General features: G+C 38.1%; 1 protein-coding gene across 4 annotated transcripts in view; it reads right to left on the reverse strand.

Annotated features, from left to right (window-relative positions):
• Positions 1 to 22,273, reverse strand: part of CWF19L2 (CWF19 like cell cycle control factor 2) — a 99,869-nt gene that overhangs the window by 15,497 nt on the left and 62,099 nt on the right. The gene's annotated exons all lie outside the window — the stretch shown is intronic.

A 22,273-nucleotide genomic window follows, 5' to 3' on the forward strand; every position in this document is an offset into this window, starting at 1 on the left:
TTTTACCAGTGAAAAAGCCATCAGGAGAATATAGATTAGTACAGGATCTGAGGGCGATAAATCAGATAGTGAAAGACATACATCCTGTAGTGGCCAACCCATATACACTTTTAACAGCTCTAGGGGAGAATCACCAGTGGTTTACAGCGCTTGATTTAAAAGATGCTTTCTTTTGTATACCCCTGGAAGAAGGAAGTCGAAAATTATTTACTTTCGAGTGGGAAAATCCAAAAACAGGACGAAAAACACAATTGACATGGACAAGATTGCCGCAAGGATTCAAGAACAGTCCAACAATTTTTGGGAGCCAATTAGCAAAAGAACTTGAGATGTGGAAACGAGATGCTCCCAAACCTGGACATTTACTCCTACAGTATGTAGACGACATATTGATAGCGACAGAAGAGAGACCAGCATGTATAAAGGTAACAATTGATCTTTGAAACTTTTGGGGGTTAAGCGGATACAAAGTCTCTAGAACTAAAGCCCAGATAGCAAAACAGACTGTGATATATCTGGGTTTTGAAATCTCACAAGGGCAAAGACAGTTGGGAACAGACCGCAAAGAAACAATTTGCAGTATCCCGGAGCCGAGAAATACCCACGAATTGAGAACCTTCTTGGGAATGACTGGGTGGTGTCGGCTATGGATAATGAACTATGGTCTGTTGGCTAAACCTTTATATGAAGCTCTTAAAGGTCCACCATTTGAATGGGGTCCAGATCAGCAGAGAGCTTTCAAGAATCTAAAACAGGCCCTAATGACAGCACCAGCCCTGGGACTTCCGGATCTGACTAAAGACTTCCAGTTATTTGTACATGAGAAACAACACCTTGCACTGGGAGTACTGACTCAGAAGATGGGAAGTTGGAAGCGACCGGTTGGATACTTTTCCAAACAATTGGACTTTGTAAGTAAGGGCTGGCCTGCTTGTTTGAGAGCAGTAGCAGCCACTGTGATGATAATACAGGAGGCCCGAAAATTGACTTTGGGAAGAATGATGGTGGTATATGTACCACATATGGTGATATCAGTGTTAGAGCAAAAGGGGGGCCATTGGCTCTCCCCAAGCAGAATGATGAAATATCAGGTAATTTTGATGGAGCAAGATGATGTACTTTTGAAAACCACTAATTTGACTAATCCTGCAGTCTTTTTGAGTTCTATACAGGAAGAAGGACAACTGGAACATGATTGCCTGACTACCATTGAGTATGTATATTCCAGTCGAGAGGATCTGAAGGATGTACCTATGGACAATCCAGACTGAGAATTGTACACAGATGATAGCAGTTTTGTTGAAAATGGAATCCGCTACGCAAGATATGCGGTAACAACTGAAAAATCAGTTATAGAAGCCAATGCTTTGCCAAGCACAGCTTCAGCTCAGAAGGCGGAATTAGTGACTTTGACAAGGGCTCTAGAATTGAGTGAAGAAAAGAAAGTGAATATTTGGACTGATTCGAAATATGCATTTGGCGTGGTCCATGTCCATGGGATTTTATAGAAGGAAAGAGGATTATTATCCTCTCAGGGGTCCAACATTAAATATAAAGAAGAGATTTTACATTTACTACAAGCAGTTCGGAAACCAACTGCAGTAGCAATCATGCACTGTAAAGCACATCAATCAGGGAATACAAAAGAGATTGTAGGGAACAGATTAGCAGATAAATCAGCTAGAGAAGTAGCCAAAAGGAATGCCCTACAAATGGCATTAATTCCTACAAAAACTATTACATTACCAAAGGAACAAGGAGATTGTTGGTACAATTTCACTTTGACCAAACCAGTCTATGTGGTGTGCAATTGGCGATCTAATCCACCGATAGGAGAACTATCAGGCCTAACATTTAAATTCAAAATGAATGCTGTAACTAGGCCTCTAGTGATGCTTGTTGCAGTAGTCACGCACAATGACATAGATACCCTCTTCCCGCTAACTGACAAGGATGAAGTTATACCCTCTTTTACGGTGATACAAGGAGATAACGTCACAATAAGATGTAGACTGATCACTGAATCTCACATTGAATCCACAAATAGTTATGGGATTGGACCATATGACCCTATTTTGTTGTGTAAAAATCAAAATCTAGACTGTTGGTTAAATTTGACTGCTGTACAATATTCTTATAAAGTCATGTGTGGTAAAAATAATACTAAAATACTGAGGAGGATTTAAAATAGATGTTGCAATACCTACTACCCAACCAATTGTTGTACTTAACCCAAAAATCTTTGAAATTGGACCATATGTAATCAGAAATACAGGCCTACAACAAATGTTGCTTAACCCGACATGGTCTCTCAAACGAGTTGAATTGTCGATGCAGAACAATGTTTCAGACATTCAGCCAGCTTGCTCACCTTTCCTAAAGACTTCTTACGAGGGATAGACAACCTGGCTGCAAAAACGAACTCTTCCCATGAGAAGAACACGGAGAGACCTAACCGGTGTTTTAGGAACAGGATTGGGAGTTCTAAATAGCATCGACTCAGAAGTAATAATGAACAAGGTGGCTATTTCAATTAGTGATTTGACTAAATTACAACAACCTTTACGATCCTCGTTATTGGCTTTGGGAACCAACCAGTGGCTGTTGTCCAATATATTACCAAAATGGGAAGAGGTAAATGTAAGGGACCACGAATTGATTACTGATGCACTTGGGGTGGTCCAAAATAACCTCTCTTTGGCTCTCAGTTGTATCCAGGCTCAAATATGGATGCAGTCGGTAGCCGCCTCAATTATAAGAGAAGGTGAAGAAGGCATTCTCCCTACTGAAATTCGGAAAATAATTTGGGACAGTGCCACTGATTTTGAGAAGGAACTCCAATCCTGGTGGAACTTGGTAAACTTTACTTATGATCCCGTTACAAACACAGCTACAACTTTTGTACTTACTATATATAATGCTACCATATACCCAATTTATCCCATTATTGCATTAGGGTTGAACCACAACAGAACTATACTCTATCCTTTTGAGCATAGAGTATGGGCCCGAAAAGAGAACGAAAAATGGCAAACTGTTAATTTGGAATCTTGCATTGTACGGGAACAACAAGGATTTGTTTGTGAAGGTAATGCAATTCAGGCACAAGATATTTGTTTAGATACTGAACAAAATATTTGCCATTTTGAGATTCATCCTAATGAAAACCCTGAAACAGTACTTATATATATCGGCAAAGGCTGTGTATGTTTGAGGACTGTTTGTGACTTTTTATCTGTAGACGAGGTAGTTGTAGAGACTAAAAATCATTCAAATTATTGTGTTTGCAATTTTACTAAGATTGTTGGATGTGACTTTTCCTATTCGGCCCCGGTCACGTCTCACCAACTTTTGCAATCTAACTACATGTTGATTCATGAATTACTACCTATACCCATTGGAATGAATCTCGCTTTGGTAAAACAGTTACTACAACACAAGGATTTAGTTGAGATTTTGGAAAAATTAGGGAAAATGGACAGAAAACCTTAATAACTGTTCATAACAATGTGAAAGAAATACACCGAGTTTTTAAAAGAGTGCAAAAAGATGCAGAACATAAATGGTGGGACACACTTTTCGGATGGTCACCTACTGCTACAGGCATCCTGAATAAGTTATGTCACCCCATCGTGGTCCTTTTGATATCGGTTTTGATCAGTTTGACTCTGTCAACAATATTATATATCCTAACCTGGAGAATGATGAATCGGCTAACACGTTTGACTCGTGAAACTTCTTTCAATCATATGATCGTCCAAGCTGTTGCAAGACAACAAAATGGACAAATAATCCCAGAGCATCCTCCAACATATAGTAAGTGATCAGTAAAATTATAGTGAAAGTATTGAAATGATTTTCAAAACTTTCAAAGGGGGGAAATGTTACATTTTAAAAGAAATCAAATCTGATTACAGCTAAAATCTTAGGAATATAAAGTTATAGTGTGTGACTATAGTAGATAAAGAACTTAAAGAATGTGTAGTACTGTACTTTTAGCTGATTATCGTTGGCTTATATTTTCTTTTAAGAAGCCAAGAAGATTTGGTTCTTGGAAACTCCCTACCTTTCCCATCTTGATAACTGAAAGACCAATCATTGAAAAAGTTAGATTTCAAAAGAGAACATAGTATACATTTTTATGCAAACTAATATAGATAGTGATGAGAATCATACTGCGCAGAATCAGCTAAAAGAGGTCAAGAAGCGGACAAGTGAGGAAGACTATGAAAGACCACCAGAGGGCTTCTGAAGACCACCAGAGACCTTTGCTGCGCCTGCGTGAAGAGACATATACATATGCTAATGATTTACTGGAAAGTTGATGATTATGTATAACATTTCCCAGAAACTTAATGAATATGTATAACAGGTGTGTATTTAACTGTATCGTTAGACAAGACAGGTGCACACGATAGGTGGAGCGATCCCCCGTGTGCCCAGCGCTGCAATAAAGGAGTGCCTGCTTCTTAACTTCTCATTGCTGTTAAGGAGTTTTATTCCGGATTTCGGCAACATAGATAGGAACTGGAGTAACTGAAGTTGACGCAAGGTGAGAGAGGACAGGGTAAGAAGGTGGGCTTACGGCAATAGCAGCAAGAGACAATGAACGGAAATGAAAGCAAGAAAATTACAGGGGTCATGGGACTCAAACCCAGATGACAGTAGATTTCACTTAGCTTCACAACTCACAGAACACTTTTTTTATATATATAGCATTAGGCTTTAACAATCTTCTTTTTATTTTGATGACAAAGAAATCCCCTGACATCTTGCCTAAATCAAGACTTAGCAAGTCTTGACTGTAAAGATTAACTTTTTAAAGGACTTAGGAAAGTATTTCTCCATTTTCTGCTTTGGTTGCTCTACTTAAAAAACAGACTTTAAAATTATGTGCCATTAATATCAAACATTCAACAGGTATAGCTAAAGCAAATGTAAAAAGCATTCAAAAGATTTTTTTCAAGTTTTTCTCTTTAAATTAAATCCCAGTGCTGCAACACTTTTATGCTATACTCAACTGTAATTTTACCTTGAATAGTTTCAGTAATCTCCTTATCAAAATGACAGGGAGAGAAAAAAAACAGTACACTATACAGATTTCTTGATACTGGAGGTGCTGATCCTTCAGAGTCTTGGCAGACTTATGTATGAGTAGTTTTTCTCCAAGAATTGCTAAAAAAATGGTAGAAGTGTCTTCACAACAAATCCTAATATATTTCGGAATACTGACTGTGGTAGCCATAGCAAAGGACTAATGTTAACTGAAGGCATTTGGAAGTCATACTATCATAATTGAAGCACGGTCTCCAAATAAAAGAAAATCTTCCAAATATCCCAGGTGTAGTTTGTGTAGATAATCTGATATTAAAACAAATTAAGACTTATTTTGTAGGGTAGATAAATAACTTCCCCCACAAAAAAAACAGACAACAGCTCTTGCTTTTCCTGAATACTGCGATTCTCTAACACAGGCCAATAGCTTATTTTGAATATGTTCAGTACTTTCACTACCAAACAACTGAGAAGCAACCTCCTTAATATTACTTTATTTAGCTATAATACATTTAACTGCTTATGTGCACTTCCTACTGGAAGCCACTGCAAACTAAAATCAACAGTTCAAGAGTTCAACTCCATTCTTGTTCTGTTTTATTGCAATGCTGTAATTCTGTAATTAAAATAAACAGGAGATTCCTGACCTTTAGAAAAAATATTTAGTGGTATGGGTGTCAAAAATCAAGTGTCTGTTATTCTGTCATATAAGCATAAGAAAGGTAAAATTAGAGCTTCAGTAGAAGAAACACCAATAAGCACTACCTACAGAATGGCACCACTTTGTTACTACCAGAAGTAAAGGTTCACTATTTTCTTTGGGTTTCTTTTTAAATAAAAAGTCTACCATGAGAATGCAAATACACATGAAACAAGACAGCTGGCAGACTAAAAAGAAGAGCGGAAATCAAAACACCTTGGCTATCAGGAATATCACATGCAGCACAGAATACCATTACTATTTTGCTCTGCTTGCACTTAGAAGTAGTCATGGAAATTCCTGGTTTGTTATGCATGACCTTTTAAATAATAGTACTTTTCAGAACACCTTAAAAATACTCAACAGATCCTCTTGTGATGAAATAAATATTCATCTTAATAAACAGGCTGGATTGTGCCTTTCTTAAACAGTGGATAAAGTGCTGTATACTATGAGACATCTGGGACCCAAACCAGAATGCTCACCTAAAAAGCACTAAACTTTATTAAAGTAAATGCTGTCTAAAGACCAGATTTGGTTTCTCCTGGTACAGTCATGACCAACAGAAGATCACTACATTTCAAATGGTAATTCAGTAAGACCAAAAAGAGATTATGTTGCTGTTCTTCAGGAATTGTACTCTTCTGCATCATGTTTGACGCAATATGAAAAAATATTCATAATTCAATGACTCAAACCTATGAGTAGGTCTGAAGCAATATAAAGTCCAAAACATGACCTTGAGTGGAGTTAATGAAAACAAGCACAATTCAGAAGACTTCAAAAAACAAGCTACAAATGCAACAAAAAAAAGGAAAAGGGGAAAAAACCCAAACCAACCAACCAGCTATTGGCAAAAGTTGGAGTCACCCAAAAGAATGGTGAGAAAGATTCCCCAGTTGCACCAGAGAATTCTCCTAGTGCTTTTTGGAAATCTAACAGTAGTATTTCAGAATTCAAAATTTAAAGTCCTCAAAGTGAAGGGAAAACATGGAAAAGATTAAATAATACCTTCACTTCTAATACTACTAAACAGGCTATATACATAAGTGGAATCGTGCATATATCACCCATTCAATGCAAGTTCCTAGTGCAGCCTGGATCCCACCCAAGGTCTGTCCATCAGGCTAGAGTAAGTCAGTGGAGAGTCTTAAACAAAATTTTGGATTTTTCCTGGAAATAAAGATGTGTAGAAGAGTTCTTCATACAGATAGAGGCCATGGGAGCCAGACAACATTGCACTTCTGGTTTAAGATGTAATATATGTTGGTCAACAGAATTAGATGAAGCACATTGGGGAAGGAAGTAAAATAAATGTAAGTTTACTTTGGAGAAGTAAAGGAACAAGATAAGGTAGGTAGCAGTGCAGAATTTGGGGGAGAGAAGCCATAGTAAAGGGATATTTAGAGGAGTATTCACAGATGAGGTTCAGATTACCTCTACCACAGAGTGTCTACCAGCAACAAAATTATAGATCCCACTGCAATACTAACAAATAAACAGAAGATAAGAAGGAATGCAAGGCAGTTCAAGAAACCAACACCCCAGCTTCAAAGACATTAAATAAGTGCTTGAAATAAGCGGGGTCTAAGAAAAAAGTTACTTTAAACATTTCAATCTGCTTGTGCAATAAAAAAAAAGCTTAGTCATTAATAACTCATGTCCAATTGGATGCTCTTCCAAGCACTATACCTACCCTTCCCTTGCTGAAGAAAAACAGACACCGACAAAGTAAAAAAATGAGGAGTTGGGGGTTTTTTCCCCTTTTTCACACCTTTACAGAGAAGTTTACAAGATCTTTATTCAAATCGTAAGTCGAGCACATCAATGCACAGTGCCATTATATTGCAGTTCTGAGACAAAGAGACCAAGTTACAGATGATCACCTTGTCCCTGTGTGAGAGACTGAAGGAGTTAATGTCTCAAACATTGTGGTGGGGCAAGCTCTGCTTAACGACTACCTGCATAACAACGAACTCTGCCTAGCAAGGAACCATAGGTGAAAAGAAGCCCATCAGCAACAGGAGGGGGAAGGCATGCTGGAGGGTGCATAGCTCCGAGTTCTGGTGTGCTGTTCTGATGTGCTGAACGGGGCAGCTCACCATGTATGGCCAAAGATCACATCGGCAGAGAAGGGGAAGCTACTCCCCAAAGGACCACAGAGCCCACGGCCCAAAGGCTACCTAATTAGCCTAATGAGTTCAAGTGCCCACCCAAAGGAGGGGCAAGGATGATAAAAGGACACAAACTGAAGCCCCACGTGCATGCACCTGCCAGAACTGGACCCCTCAGCTGACTGAACCAACGCTGGATCCAGAACTAGTGAAATCTTTGTCTTTTCTCTCTTTCTCTCTCTTTCCCTTTTCCTTTCCCGTAATCCCTACACCTCATCCCTTTAGACATAAAGCATTGACCAAGTCTGGGACTAGGAGCAGATCCAGCCGCCCCTAGGCTCCTCGCTGAGGAGTCTAGAAAGCAAGGGGGTCCGCTCTGAACCTTGTGACTCAATGGGAGGGCTCTCCTTATTGTGTTCCCTGAACTGATCCCCAAATAAGCAAGGCCTGTAGTATATGTTTGGTGATGTATGGTTAGCACATGTTACACAGTTTACTGACAGTTTCATGCCAATTTTTGTTGTGAGCATACCAATTCTGGTGGTGAGCAAATAAAAATTGAGTTTTGTGAGTTAAAGGATCCCTGGTGTCGTTTCACCTTAACCCTGACTTGGGAATCAGCTAACCTGAGTCATCATCCTGAGAAATTGGGACGTGACACCCTGAATCTTGATTTCTTGCCATGTTTTATCACATCCTTTGGATGACTTTAAAAGAGTGTTAAAATGGGATACATTTCCACCTCTAGAAACTACAGTCATGAAAGGAATAAGAAATTCTTTGCAACTCCCATATTGCAACAAGTGTCCTTCCAACATACCTCGAAACAGCTCAGAAAGTACAGAAACCTAAAAACAAGCAAAAATATCATCCAGCAAGAATTGTGTATTCCTACTGAAACAAGATATGATATGAATACCAGTAGGAAAATGCATGCAGCAATGTTTTCTGCCTTAAAAACAAACGAAAAGCCACTAAAGACATTTAGTCTGCAATACTGGAATAGTAGCAATGAACGTCGCTAACGCATTCTTTGCCAGCAACAACGAAAAAAAACCTTTTTTTTTTAAGGGCATAATTCCTTAAATATGATTATCCCTCGAATCTTACAAATGCCAAACATCTGAACTGTGTCAGAAGTGAAATAAAATAAAACGTAGCTGCTACCATGGCAGACTAAAGAGCACTCTTCAACTGCTACTCTAAATATTGGCCTTATTGAAAAGTTATTTGAGAAGAAAATGGAAATTCTCTTTCCAAAAATCTATACTCTTATTTTTATACTAAGGTGCACAGTGTGTTCTGCCAATTGCATTATTTGGCTATAACAAAATCTCTCCAAAAAAATTAAACAGGAATTGAAAGAACAAGAAGAGAGAGTTCTCAAAAATGCCAGAAGGAAAGCAAGTAATCATTTAAAAACTGATTTCTTTCATACACATCATCTTCCATACAAAAGACATAGCTAGTACATACCCAAAGCAGGAACTATGCTAATGTATTAGAGTTGCTGGAAAGCTGCTGTTCTGCATCAGCTGAAGCATCACACCTGTTAAACATGAAAGTCAAATGCATTCTGGAGTTCTGTATTTAGTTCCCTCACCATGCCTGATATTGCTCAGTATTGCCCTCACTGTATTTCAGGTGCTGCACAGAGATCGGAAAGAAGCAGGAAGTCACTGTGCTATATAGTTTTAAGTTGGCATGTCCCACAAAACATCACTGAACTTCCTAAAGTTAATACATGAAATTCAGACATCTATAAAGGCAATGCACCTGAAGTCCTTGTTTCTACAAGACACTGGCCAAAACCAAGAGCTGACCTAAACTGATGTGCTCTCAAGACAGATCATCTCCGCAGTCCCTTGCCTTCTCTTTCCCATTTTGCTTTTTTGTTCTGGGTTCATCTGCCACATTCCTCCTTTGTATGCACTCTCTATTTTCCAACTTCCCCTTCTCTTTTGGCAAGGACCGATTAACCAGAGAACACGTAGGCAGCTTTAGGACTCTCAGCACCAGGCAAAATGACATAGCCTCCTACACCTCATAGAGTAACTGTGCAACTGTGAAATTCCTACCATCCATCTGACATGGGATCCATTTTCCACAACCAGGATGCAGTTTTGGTTTACCCAACAGAGACAGCATCACAGTTTTGCTTGCCCTGGTGTCCTGGTTTCAGCTGGGATAGAGTTAACTGTCTTCCTAGTAGCTGGTACAGTGCTATGTTTTGAGTTCAGAGCGAAGAATGTTGATAACACTGATGTTTTCAGTTGTTGCTCAGTAGTGTTTAGACTAATGTCAAGGATTTTTCAGCTTCTCATGCCCAGCCAGTGAGAAAGCTGGAGGGGCACAAGAAGTTGGCACAGGACACAGCCAGGGCACCTGACCCAAACTGGCCAACGGTGTATTCCATACCATGTGACGTCCCATCCAGTACAGAAACGGGGAAGTGGGGGGCAGGGATTCGCCGCTCGGGGGACTGGCTGGGTGTCGGTCGGCGGGTGGTGAGCAATTGCACTGCGTATCATTTGTACATTCCAATCCTTTCATTATTGCTGTTGTCATTTTATTAGTGTTATCATTATCATTATTAGTTTCTTCTTTTCTGTTCTATTAAACCGTTCTTATCTCAACCCACGGGTTTTGCTTCTTCTCCCGATTTTCTCCCCCATCCCACTGGGTGGGGGGGAGTGAGTGAGCGGCTGCGTGGTGTTTAGTTGCTGGCTGGGGTTAAACCACGACACCTGGCCAAGAAAGGCCTGTAATACACAAACATTTAAACAGCAGGCAGGGAAGGCATCCAAATTTCTCTCAGGAGCAGATAAAAATCACCCTTTGGGCTCTTATTTGGACAGCTCAAATACAGTGCAAATGTGGCCAAAACCCAAGAAAAGGAGAGAAAACTCTAACCATTCAGCACAGGAATTCATAAAGACATCAGCATCTGACTGTGCATAAATGAGAATTGAGAGAGGGAAAAATTACAATGTTGTATTTGCTGATGAAATCCTTAACATGATAATTACCATGAATAATATGAATACATTACATGAACAATTTCATTATATAACATTCTGTTCATAAAATAATTGATGTCTTTTTTCATTTTTTATGTTACTGAAGCCATCAGGCACCTTGGCATGGGGCTATCTCCTAAAGTAACTCTTGTAGATCTGTGCAAGGTACACTCCAGGGTCACACTCATTTTTCTGCCGACACGTGTTCAGATTGCTGGAACTGTATCTCACAGCTCAGTTTTAAACCGATTCTGTTTTTCTTATTCCAAAGTAAAACCCCTGGAGTCTTATACACTGCTGGCTGCCTACACACTCCATCTGAAGTGTGCTGTATGTTGCGTCTCTTATCTCTCCCTCTGCTGCTATTCCTTGCTCTTTGGGTGCACCCTTTGGAAAGAAAGCCCTACTAAAGAATTTAGTACCATTGTGATACTGAGAGGAAACCTCAAGACACAGAACTCCTAATCATCACGGATTATTCCTATATAATACCCTGAGTAGGGTATTATACCTTCCACCCCCCCTTTAAATTTCCTCTGAAATTTGGGGATGAAACAGGGAATTCCATTAAACACAATTAGCATGGTAACAAAATATGCCTGCATCTTTCTAGTGTGGGTTATTTTCAGCTTTTTTGTACACTTACTTATCTGCTTATTTTCTTGTTCCGTTTTGTATGCAACTATTGAACTACTTTTCCTGTTTTCAAACACAATCATAGTTAAAGTTACTTCCATATAAGCTAATAAAAGTGCATGTCCTCTGAAAATTTGTGAAAAAAAGTCTATAGATTTTCTAAAATGTATCAGTTTGGTTTTAAATTGTCATGGCAACACTGACATCTTCAACTTTAAATGACAGAGTTAATATTTGTGGAATGTTGTACTCATATTTTGGGAAGCTGCAATAAAGAAGAATAAACTATTATTTTAGAATATAAACCTGAGTGATGTATGAACACATCTCAACACATTTAAATTTATTCAGCATTTAGCACCTATTGTTTACAACAAAATCACCTCAGAAAACAGTCTTTCTGATCTCAAATAGCATTTGTTTAAGCCAAATCAAGACAGAATTTTGTCATGTTAACTTTATTACCACTCCAATCTCCCTAAGAGCACAGACATCTGAATGTGTAGGTTTAATTCAACATACAATTCAGCATATAGGCATTTCCCAAACTTATCATCCCAGTGAAATAAATAGTATTTTAAACACATAGCATCAAAGGATTTTAACATATCAATGCACAGAATGCTTTTGAGGCCTGTGTCACTGACAGGAAAATATTATGAATTATGTTGATACGCAAGGTAGTTCAGGACTACCTTCAAGCAGAAGTCAAGCAATAAACAGACAGCAGAGTACTGCTCAATGGTTTGGGACCAAGCTCCTTTTTGTTTCAGTTATTTGAAATGAAAACTGTAGATTTTGCTATAATTGGTTATTACGACAGATAAAAACTTTATATGCGAGTCAATGAAATGAAATGTAACCCAAACAAAATACCTTCAGCCACAGAATTCTGCTATTAAAAGTGTGATTAGCATTTAACTTTACAGTTATCCCTGGTCATAAGTTTAATGCCTAGAAAAGACTGTCCTGCACAAGTCTTCACTTGCAACACATCTAGTAATTTTAACATAATTCAGGAAGAATACCAAATGCTCACGCAGTCATTTAATATGGGCTGCATCTACAAAGTTCCTCCCGTTCCCAGGCTTTCTTTCCTAATCCAGCTGTCACTGCTGTTGCTTTGTTTGCGCATGCAGAAACAGCTTTAACTTTGTGTCCACACAATATACACAGAAAGTTTAGCGCACTGAACCAAAATGTAGCGCAACGCAGAACAAGGTGTTTGAAATTATTTTCTCTTGGGTTTTCATATTATTTTTTTTACAACAAACCATGCACATGCTTGGATCTTTAAATAAATGTAAAAAGCAACAGTGCGCCAGAACTTTGTTAGAGTTTTACCATGTCTATTAAATACTGTGCTAGAATGTCTTCACCATATGAAGAAAGAAAGGTTTATTACATAATAGTAGCAGCAGCAACAACCTGCATTTTTCACTTTAGCTTTTAAAATGTTTCTAGGCTATTGTTTTGGTTTATGGTGATGGAAATGCGAAGATGTTCAACAGGTAGGTTTGCACAGCAAGTAAAAATGATAAGGCTGAAAGTAATTTTCCATTTTACAGACTTCAGAACCAAGGAAAGGCAACATGCAAATTCCCTTTTTGCAAACCTGTAATACCAGCATACCTCTTCAGTAAACCCATAAATGAAGGTCAGCATTACTAATGTAGTTCTGTATTTTTCACTGCTTAAATTTGTGTTATGGATTACTGCAGAGATTTTTAGATAAAATGAGTTTATGGACAAAATTTAAATGGCCTGATGAACAACACAAATTATTCTCGCTTTCTTTTAGTAAAACACAATAAAAAAGAAAAAAAAAGCCTTAGGAGAATTTATGCATACAAATAGAAGGTAATTTCTATTGAGGTAATGTTCTAGAAATCAGTCTCTATACACCCACAAGCATCTATTGACATAAGTGAAAGGATTACGTAAGTCTTAGCAGCATGAATTTGGGAAAATGGAACTACTTAGAACAGTCAAGGGCAGAAGGAACTACACACAGAGTACTTAAAGCTATCAGTAGTGAAAACCTAAGACTTCGCACATATTTTGTACTCTATACTGGCGGGGGGGGGGGGGAGGAATCAGTTTTCAAATATTTTGTTGACTTTTTTGTATCCTATAGTCATGCTTCTGTAGCATGGAGAACCCCATCTGCTTTCGAAGCTGAAGAAAGTAAAAAGTAGAAATACAGTAACTTCAAACAGTTTTTTTTTCTTTAGGTGTAACAGTGAAATATGAAAGAATCGGACTTTAAGGCTGCTTTTTTCTGTATATCAAAAAGATTAGTGTTGGGTTTTTAATTTTTGTTTAAAAAAAGCTTTTTAACCTCTGAAAATTAAAGATTTGGGGCTTTTTCCTGATATTTATAAATGTGACATAACAGCATGCATGGGACAACTGTGGGAGAGGCTGTATTTCAAACTGAGATAACTGATGTCCACATCAACCTGCTTCAAACAGAAGCCAAAAAGTAACAGGAAATAAGAGCCTCAAGTACAACAAGGTTGTATTTGAACCATGACTAGAAAAAGAATGGTCAAGAAGGGAATGATAAATCAGAATTTGCTTTTTTATCTAAATTTAAAACATAGGCTCAACAGGTGAACAAATAGCAAGTAGATGGCATATTCGCTCCACCTAATCTCATGGAGCTCTTAAGAAAAGGAAACTTTACACATGGGAAAAAGACTTGTAAGGACAAGTATGGCTTGACCACATCAGATGTTTAATCTGTGAATCTGAGTGGGAGTCAGGCATGAGGTAACATTATATAGACCTTCATTTGCCAATGGGATTAGCCAGAGGTTTCATGGATAGAGATTTTGGGTCTATGTACTGACATTTCTTCCAAGTCCCTTTTAAGAAAGTAAATCCTTTTATGAATTGTATCTTTCAACATCCCCTACTCCCTTTGCAAAACTGCAATTATGTAATTATCTTCAGAGATTCAGAACAACTAGCCTGTATATCATTTGAAATACCATTAAACCACTGAATATTGGGAAAGTAACGTTCACGTGGAGCAGAGCGTTCAGCTGTGTAAAAGCCGGAAAATATGCTGGTCTTTCTCCTTCTGTTCCCATTCGTGAGAGCAGTGCCCATTTCCTCCATCCTCAACAGCCCTGTGGCTGGAATTTTCTTTTTGGCATAGTCTGGGAAAGTGATAAAAGCCCTGGAAAAATCCATGAAGGAAATAATAGTGCTGTAGTCTATATGCTTAGCGGTAACCACAGCTGGCCACAGCCACAACTGCATGGGGAATTACACTGCTGGCTGGTCCAACACATCACGCAAGTAGGAGCAAACACACTGCACAAGACTGGGGGGATGAAGACAGGGAGGGTTTAGGCTCCTCTGTTCACATTGGTAAATTCACATCGGATTAAAGGTGGCAATAAGGGCGATCACACGACATAACCAAAGAGTTGTAAGGACTGGAGAGCCACCTTGCTGCCAGACACTGAACATTCACTGGACTGAATATGATTATAGACAATATGGAAAAATATAATCTGACCGTAAGATAGAAGCTCTAAACAAACAAACAAAAAAACCCAGACATATTTGGCTATATTATGGTAGCAGCAGCTCCTTAAATTTGTAGTCTAACTTTTCTTTTTACTTGGCTGAGCAGCCAGAAATTTTAAGACAACAAATGCAACAGATTTTTAAAAAAATCATTATTTTTGGTAATTTAAACAAATTTTGTTTTTGTTTTTTTTTTCATTCAGCTGAAAAGAGGCATCCAGCTGAACCTAAGGATGAGCCACCCGTCAAGCATCTGTTTTCCCACAAATTATGTTGGCATCAGATTTGACATTAGAACTTATGGAAGCAAAAACACCACTGTAATAAGAAGCAATTGTGCAATAGAGATCCTTGTAGGAAGGTTGTGGTAAAAATATACCCTATATTTCATTCTTTAAAAGCAACTGCCTCATCTGCAGTGGATAACTTCTTCTATCCCAGTAGCCACTCCTAGAATATCTCAATAATCATTCAATAAAGGCAGTTCAGACTGATAAGATGAATAAAATTATTCAGCAGAATTTAAGGGATAGGATCTCCTTTCTCCCATCCTAGGTAGGGTATCATTTATAGACTTTCAGCAGTTTCCTCCCACCGCTCTTCTGAAAGATGACAGATTCATTTTGTGGATATTTTTTCCACTTCTCAAATGAAGGCACAAAGAGAAAGAAAGAAACTCGTATGCATCAAATTTGTGTACTATGTTATCAAACTAAAACTGACAAAAGAGGTGTGGTTGCTAGACTTCCTGCTGGACATAAAACACTTTGCTGAATCCACTTAGGAGAGATGCAAGATTTTTGAAGATTGTCTCACTGAGCCCCAGATCATAATACAGATACTCTCTGTAGTATAGGTTTATAAAGTACATAAAGAAACAACCTAGAATATCTGTGATCACGCCCAAATTTTTCAGACTGCTGTGCTAATACTGATCCTGTAATGCTGTGCACAAGAATGCATTCTGAAGACATGGAAAATTCAGGATGCCTAGGAGCCAGTTTCTTAATTAAGGATCAAGAAACAATCACCATCTGGGGAAGACCATCACATTTTGTGGTGACAAGAGCTGGGAATCACCTGTACAGAAACTATCAAAAGCATTTCATATTTTAACAGAGAAGAACTGACATCTATGATGCTTCTTTCTATGAAAGCCAGACAAAAATACCTTCAAAACCTAAATGTGACATTGCATGGTGTTGCAAATATTCTGGTAAAGAAATCAGAATTTAATCACATAGAAGAGTTAGGTTTGATTAAGACATAAAATTGTGAAGCATAATGTATAGGATTGTTAAGTTTGAAATGTAGCCATAGAAACTTTAGGAACTGTGTTATGTGTGACTATAGGAACCTTAACATTGTTAAAGTTTGAAACAGCTAACCATAGAAACCTCACCAGGAAGTTACTGGTTTTTCTATGTTTTGTTTCAAGAAACTAAGGAAACCGTCATGGACACCAGTTTGCTGCTTCGAAACCCCCTTACCCTTCCCATCTTAATTTGAGTATCGAAGATTCCAATCAGTAGAGCTAAGTGTAACTGACCAATGACTGGTTTTTAAAGAAGAATATTGATAATGTTATATAATCAAAGGACCAATCATTATAAAGTTTAAGAGTGAGCATAGTATGCATTTTTGCTTATGTAACAATGACCTGACAGAAAAAGTCTATAAACACTGATGGATTATGATACTAAGTTGGACATGCCTTTGGAGGAGCGATCCCCTGTGACCCCAGCGCTGCAATAAACGAAGTGCCTGCTTCTTAACTTCTCATTGCTGTTAAGGAGTTTTATTCCGGATTTCGGTAACAATGGGACTGGAGGACTTCAGTACCATGAATTAAAATTTGGACAACTAAAAATCCATTGCAACAGTAACAGACAAAAACATCTACTTTGAGCACACGCTCCAGCACACTTAGCTAGTAAATAAATGATATGGCTCAATCTTAAAAGATTAGTCAAGACCTAGCTATTTATTCAAGAAACTTGTTCTAATAAAATAATGTGATGTAGTGTATCTTTGCCTAGTAGCAAAAAAGAAACACAGTACATAGCATCTGACCCAAAGCTTACTGAAGTCAGTAGGAACTTCAGAGCCTTCCCAAATGAAAATAAAGCAGTTGCATAAGCCAGGAAACACAACACATTCTTGTAACATTATTAAGACATTTTATCCTTAAACCTAAAAAAGAAAAAAAAAGAAGCCTTTAAATTGAAACATAAACTTCGCCACTCACTCTAACCCAGTGTGATCATTTTATGTTGCAAAATCAATCTCCAGCAATGGCTAAAATGTATGGGGAAAAGCATAAACAAAGCATGCAGAACTGACAGTTCTACTACACACTTGCAGCTCTCAGCATTTCACTGTGGAAATCCTGAGCCAACAGCCTATCTAGATCTCCCTATTTAATATCCACCCATGCAACTGTACTTCAGAGTCACTGCATCTTTTTTCCTCCCACTCACAGTTAAGGCCTCCACAGCATCTCATGCGCTACAGCGCAAGTTCTACAATTTCCTTCTTCACTGAAAAAAAAACCCAAACACCAAAACCCTCCTTCATGCTAAATTCTGCTCTGTGACCACTTCACATATGAGAAACAAAAACAGTTGTTTTCTATTGAACTTATATGCTAATTGTGTGTTCTAGTCTACCAGCTACCTTTTCTCCCCCACAGGCTGAAGAAATTTTGCTTACTTAGGTTTTCTTCAGATGGCCACCATTCTGTGCCTTTGATCACAGGGTATGTTTTACGAGCTTGGGTAGCATTAAAGCTATGGGTGCACCATGGGTGCGCTATAGTAGCTTTATATGTTTTAAATTGGTCCTAAATTCCCTTTTTTCACAATCTCCAAAATTCTGTTTCTTTTTTTAATCACACCAGCACTGTGATGATGTTTGCAGACTCGCAATGACTCTCAAATCAAGCAGTAACAGCCTCATGTAGTATATGCGCAATTATGGCTTCACTCAGCTTCACGATTACCATCGTTTTACATCCATCAACCCTGACTTTCATCTGAATTTATTGCCTCAGTACCTGTGGTGGGATCTCTTTCTCCTTATTTGAGAGGTCTACAGCATAATCTCCTGTGTCTGAGATAGACATCTTAATTCCTTTTATACCCATAATGTCTTTCAGACAGCATTCAAAATAGGACAGATGACTCACACCACTAAAATATGTACATGTCTCCAGCAACTATCTAAAGTGACTCTTAAGAATCAGTTCAGATATAAGTTTCACAATGTTAGAAAAATCCCAGCTTTGTATTTTGAAATTCTACAATTTACAGTGACCTTATTTTTGACAGCCCTGAATAATTATGTAACAATAACAAATTGTCAGGTCATAAAGTATCCCTTACTCCAGATGGTTTATGTATGTGTTGAAAAGAAGAGATTCCTGATGAATCCACTGGTAACCTCCTATTATAATAAAAAAAAAAAACATTTACTCCTGCCCTCTGTTTTCATTTTAAAGATTGCCATTATACTTGCCATCTTCCGTTCCTCAGGATGAATAACTACACTCAGCAGTTCACAGTTCAGCATGCCACACTTGACTTCTTTTGGACCACTTAAATGAGGACCATTTGGTTTTAGTCATTTGTTACTATTCATCTAAAATCCAAGCTTCTTTTTAAAATAATGGATTTCTATAAATTGAAGCTAAATTCATTTTACTGACACTGTTAACTTGAGAGAGTTTTTCACTTATTCCCTGTAAATAATGGCTCATGCAAAAGAATCACTCTGACCTCATTTATAGAGGATATTAATGCAAATAGTTCATTAGTGCTTCCGGCATGCACTTATCTTTCCTAAATGCTCTAATTATACCTTGATCATGTTTTTTCAACACCACATTCCTGCAGTCTTCTTGCTTCCAATGAGTTTACCTCCTGGTTTTATGCTTTTAGCAAACTCAAAATAATTACTTAAAGTAATTCCCTCAAGATAATTTTTCAATCTTTCTTATCAAAGCTTACTTCTAAGCCTGCTAGGCTCTCACTCTTTTCCATTCTCCTTAGTGGGACATGACAAGTACTTTTTAAATAATGGTTGGGTTCTGGATTTGATTTTTCTTTTAACCTCCAGAAGCTCTTTAGTCTTCTATTTACCCACCCTTGGATTTATTTTTAAATAAAAACAATTAAATAAAGTTTCATCCCATTTTTGGAGGGTGTTCACTCCCTTAGAATGTTTTCACCAGTGGCATACATGTGCAATCAGCTCCGAGTACTGGAGAGTCCCTCATAACCTGCAAGCATTTTCTCTTTACGTACTCATTTTAAACTCCCACTAAAGAGAATCCATGTTTCTTCATAATTGCCTCTTTATAGAAGTTAAACACTATATTGCATTTTCCTCTAGTACATGGATGCAGAAGTTCAGTTGCTAAAGTTCATCCTCATTTGTACAGAATTGTTATTTTTAAAACAGCTTGTCCTGGTTTCAGCTGGGATAGAGTTAATTGTCTTCCTAGTAGCTGGTACGGTGCTATGTTTTGAGTTCAGTATGAGAAGAATGTTGACAACACTGATGTCTTCAGTTGTTGCTAAGTAGTGTTTAGTCTAAAGTCAAGGATTTTTCAGCTTCTCATGCCCAGCCAGTGAGAAAGCTGGAGGGACACAAGTTGGGAGGGGACACAGCCAGGGCAGCTGACCCAAACTGGCCAACAGGGTATTCAATACCATGTGATGTCATGCCCAGTATGTAAACTGGGGGGAGTGGGGGGCGGGGGGATCGCCGCTCGGGGAACTAACTGGGCGTCGATCAGCGGGTGGTGAGCAATTGCACTGTGCATCATTTGTATATTCCAATCCTTTTATTATTACTGTTGTCGTTTTATTAGTGTTATCATTATCATTGTTAGTTTCTTCTTTTCTGTTCTATTAAATTGTTCTTATCTCAATCCACAAGTTTTACTTCTTTTCCCGATTTTCTCCCCCCATCCCATGGGGGGGGGGGGGGGGGGGGGGGGCGGGCGGGGAGCAAGCGATTAGCTGCGTGGTGCTTAGTTGCTGGTTGGGGTTAAACCACAACACAGCTGCATACTGAGCCAGGCCATTTCTGCACCACTCCTAAATGGATCAAATTACACCATTTTCCCAGAAACCCTTACAGTACAAGTAACTAAAATCTTTGAGAAACCGGCTGCAGGTACAAGAATGCTAACCAAGGATGTTATGCGTACAGGATTTGGTTTTCTGTTTTCTTCAAATTCAATAATTATACCTCATGCCTTTTAACAATACGTACAGATGATAGAATGGGGGATGAGGAGCCACGGAAAGGAAGTAACAGGAGATATTCAGTCCAATCCGTAATTAACATAACTATCCAGAAACCAAAAGCAGAGAGAAATACCAGGTAAGGAGGTACCATAAAAACTTCCAAATTGCTAAAGGCCAGGAAAGTACATAAAGGCTGCATCATCGGAAATGTGATCTGTGCTTATACTCTTTCTCCTAAGCAGTCACTGTTGGACACAGAATACTGGGCTGAGTGACTCTCTCACATAGCTTGCTAGTCTTCCTTGCATTAATAATTACTTAATATAATGTCAAAAATACAAAAACTAAACCAAGGACAACTGAACATGCTCCAAGAGTCAAACGTTATTTCCAGTTTGAGGTGAAGAAATTTGGAATCAATAAATATATGAATACACTAACAATACTTCTCACGAAGTTTAGAAATTTCAGGGGCAAGCCAAGTACATTACTGTATAAATGCACACATGTTTCTCACAAAAGGCCAAATGGCCTTTCATTTGAGTTTGGAAAAATCCAAGCAAAAAACTATTTCTCTTTTTGAGAGCACTTTCCACTATGTCTTCATAGGGGCACTGCAAACATTTGCTATTACCAGACTCAGGAATCTCAAACTAGCCTGATTTTATTTTCACACCTCTGAAAAGAATCAGAGCACAAAAAGCAATCCTGCAAACTGTTCAGTGGAAGCAGTCACATGAAAACATCAGACTAAACACAGGACAAATTGAGCACATTAATAATAATTTCAGAAAGACATGTTAATATTGATTTACAAACTCACCTTCGATGCCCAGATTTTAGTTCAAATTTTTTTTAAATTCCATTCCACTTATGTTTTAATATAGACATTCATAAACACACACACACTAACCACCATTTTTGATGAAAATTACCCCTTCTAAAGAAAATACTTAATGGAGACAAGACAATACAAGAATAAGGTCCTTGAGAAAATGACAACCACTTCTATTTGTTATGCTTATTATCATATGCTGCGGACAGTACAGAGTTTTATTGTGTCTTTACATTTTCATTTACTTGTAAATGTTTGCATGACAGATACGCTAGTTAATTATAGTTAATAGCTTGTACTATTACAGAGGTTTTGAAGCAAAGTTTTATGTGTTTGGGGGTTTTTTTTGGAAGGGAAGGTAAAGAAGGAAATCAAATACCGGCAACAAGATGTGTTTGTTTAACTGGAATCCAAGGGCATCATTTTTTGAGTATGCTAGTGGCACAGAATGAGAACCTCTACCAGAAGCAGCTGAATGAGAAGATGCATAAACCACTCTAAGTTCTGATAATCTTTCCAGAAGAACTTCCTGCCAGATGGTTTATATCATCAGGTTAAATGTTTTCTACTGGGCACTATCATGGCTTTTCTGATTCTTCTAAGTATCACCGGAAGAAGGAGAGTTTTCAGAAATTTTAAAAAGAAAAAAAAAAAACCAAATCAAAAAACTGCTCTCCAGGATCTAGATCTGGTCTGCCTTCTAGATAAATGGAAAAACAAATTTTGTCTGTGATGATACTAATTCCATGCTAACAAGCTTTTTCAAAACCTGCTCGATGGTGCACAAAATACTGGAGCAGTAACCTAGTAAAATTTGAAGCATGCTAGAGAAACTGTATGTTGTAGCTATTGGAAATCATCTGCGTCCAACACTTCAAGCACAGAAAGTATCCTTTATTACTCAGTTTGGATGACAGAAATTAATCACTCCATTTGCACTGCACTGTCTGTCTGTGAGCTGGCTGCTCTTTTAAGTGGAATCACTCCTGGAAACATAATGTATAAACCTGTGTGGCCTGTGAGCATAAATTATCTCATTATCCATTACATCCTGATGGAATTTCAGGTAGTTTGCTTCAAATCTCATTGATTCTTGTAACTTCTAGATGGAAGAG

The sequence above is a fragment of the Harpia harpyja genome, chromosome 17 (genome assembly GCF_026419915.1).
Source record: "Harpia harpyja isolate bHarHar1 chromosome 17, bHarHar1 primary haplotype, whole genome shotgun sequence".
Taxonomy (NCBI): Eukaryota; Metazoa; Chordata; class Aves; order Accipitriformes; family Accipitridae; genus Harpia; species Harpia harpyja.